This window comes from Marmota flaviventris, chromosome 1 (assembly GCF_047511675.1).
Source record: "Marmota flaviventris isolate mMarFla1 chromosome 1, mMarFla1.hap1, whole genome shotgun sequence".
Lineage (NCBI taxonomy): Eukaryota > Metazoa > Chordata > Mammalia > Rodentia > Sciuridae > Marmota > Marmota flaviventris.
Genome location: NC_092498.1, coordinates 30,705,631 through 30,708,568, shown reverse-complemented (window position 1 = coordinate 30,708,568; position 2,938 = coordinate 30,705,631). Strand labels below are relative to the sequence as shown.

At 34.8% G+C, this 2,938-nt stretch overlaps 1 pseudogene; it reads left to right on the top strand.

Moving 5' to 3' along the window:
* The first annotated feature begins 1,041 nt into the window (after positions 1 to 1,041).
* Positions 1,042 to 2,504, top strand: LOC114078839 (c-Myc-binding protein pseudogene; annotated as a pseudogene).
* The last annotated feature ends 434 nt before the right edge of the window (positions 2,505 to 2,938 follow it).

Sequence of the window (2,938 nt, the reverse complement as noted above, 5' to 3'; positions counted from 1 at the left end):
ATAAAGATATTGTGTTCATCTTAAAAATATTTTTTTCTTGAAACTCTAGGCAGTATATTCAGATAAGAGAAGTAAATTAAAGGGATAGAAATAGGAAAAGAAGTCAAATTATCTGTTTATAAAACAATTCTACAGCTGGAAGACTCAAAAAATTCCAGCAGAAAACTTCTAGAGTTGATAAGCAAATTCTGCAAAATAACAGATACAAGATAACATATAAAAAATTAATAGGTTTCTTATACTTTGATAATGAATTGTCCAAGAAAGAAATCAAGAAAACTATTCCATTCAAAAGAGTCTAAAAAAATAATTGGGAATAAATCTAATCAATGAATGAAATGCAATGAAAACAACAGAACACTGAAGGAAAAAAACCAAAGACCTTAGAAGATATAAAAACCTCCTATGTTCTTGGATAGGAAGAATTAATATTGTCAAAATGCCAAACTACTAAAAGCATTATACAGATTCAATGCAATCCCCATTAAAATACCAATGATATTCCTCACAGAACAAGAAAAAAACAGTCCTAAAATTTATTTGAAAGAATACAAGATGCAGAATTGCAAAAACAATGCTGAGCAAGAAGAATGATGCTGAAGGCCTCACAATACCTGATCTCAAATTATACTACAGAGCTACAGTAACAAAAGCAGCATGGTATTGGTAGCAAAACAGACATATAGACCAAAGGAATTGAATAGAATACACAGAAACAAACCCAGATGGTTACAGTCATCTGATATTTGACAAAGGTGCAAAAAACACATGTTGGAGGAAAATATAGTCTTTTTTAGCTATTGGTGCTGGGAAAACTGGTTATGTTTTCCATATGTAGAAGAATGAAGCTAGATCTCTACCTCTCACCCTGCACAAAAGACAACTGAAAGTGGATCAAAAACCCCGGAATTAAACCAAGAACTTTGCAACTCCCAGACAAAAACATAGGCTGGACACTCCAACATATTGGCACAGGCGCCAATTTCCTTAACAAGAAATAAAACCAAGGCCAGCCACGGTCTCCCGCGCCAGCTACAGCTACGCCGCGGCCTCTGTCACTATGGCCCATTACAAAGCCGCCGACTCGAAGCGCGAGCAGTTCCGAAGGTACTTGGAGAAGTCGGGGGTGCTGGACACGCTGACCAAAGTGTTGGTAGCCTTATATGAAGAACCAGAGAAACCTAATAGTGCTTTGGATTTTTTAAAGCATCACTTAGGAGCTGCTACCCCAGAAAATCCAGAAATAGAGTTGCTCCGCTTAGAACTGGCAGAAATGAAAGAAAAATATGAAGCTACTGTAGAAGAAAATAAAAAACTGAAAGCAAAGCTTGCTCAGTGTGAACCACCTCAGGAGGAGAAGCATGCTGAATAGGATTCTTCTCAGTTGAAAAGACACTGAAAAAATGGTTTTGTATGACTTGAATAGTTTGTATAGTATATAATCTTTTCTGAACAGATGCTATAAAACTCTTTTAATATGTTAAATTCACACTTCAACTGTTATAAACACATATACTTAGAATCACCAATAAAAACTCAATATAACTTGCTTTGGGTCTTAAAGCAGAAGAATCCAAAGTGAATCCTGAAAAAAAAACAATTAAACAGCCATCTAATTCATTAAAAGATTTCTATTTATTAGTCTGATTAGGAATAATGGTACTAGTTGTATTTTAGCCAAGGAAGATTAGCATGGAGGTATTCCTTGGTTTAGTTCAGGATATAAGAATAGATAGAATCATTCTCGACAATGAAGATGACAGAGTTTATATTCTCTTTAGGCAACTGGAGAGATCTGTGTGACAAGATGCTTTTGCATGGGTTCCCACGAATCATCTTCTCTTATTTATATAATGCAGAACAAATAACTCTTCTTTGCCACCACTTTGCCTTAGATAACTGTGTGTGTGTCAGTTTAACTCTGACACCACGTTTTCCTTCTATGCAATCATGCCCTATCTGATAATGTTGCCTTGTTTTGCTGTGTGCTTTATTGGGTCCTAGTTGCACATTAGCCTGTCTGTTTTTCAATTTGATTAATAATGCAGTTACCCTGATTGTAATTTATATAATTTTAAACAGGATCACACTATTACCCTGCCTTACTTAGTTGCTTAGTTGAGCACAGAAGTAATATAAAATTCTGGTTCATGCACAAACTGGAATGAGAAGAGGAATGAGCCATATATCATGGGCAATGTTGGGTATAATTATATAGTGGTTTTTCCCTCAAAGTATTTTTCTAATTTTCAGTTCATTTTATCTTCATTATTCCTGTGAAGTAGGTAGGGCAAGTATGAGGGGAGGTTGGGCACTGAATTTTTAGGCCAAAGACTGATATTACAAAACTATTTGCTAACTACATAACCTTGGGCACATCAGTTAACTGCTCTTAGATTCACTTTCCTTATCTGTTAATTGAGAAGAATGTCTGTGCTGCCTACCTCACAGGGTTGTTGTGAGGGTCAAATGAGAATGTATGTGAAAGATTTGTAAATGGTAAACCACTAAAAAAAAAAAAAAAAAGAAATAAAACCAAGACTCAATAAGTGGGATGGTATTAAAATAAAAAGTTTCCACACAGCAAAGCGAATGAGAACATGAAAAGAGAGCCTATAGAATTGAAGAAGATCTTTGGTAGTTACTCTTCCAACAGGGGATTCATATCCAAAGTACATAAAGAACTCATAAAACTTAACAGCAAAAAGCTAGTAACTCAATAAATGGGCAAAAGATCTAAAAAGACATTTCTTAAATAAGAGAAGAAATAAAAACAGCCAACAAATATATGAAAAAAATGTTTAGCATCCCTAGCAATCAGAGAAAGGCAAATCAAAACTGCATTGAGATTTTATTTCACTCCAGTTAAAATGGCAGTTATCAAGAATGCAAATAATAAATGCTGGTCAGGATGTGGAAAGAAAGGTACAGTCATATA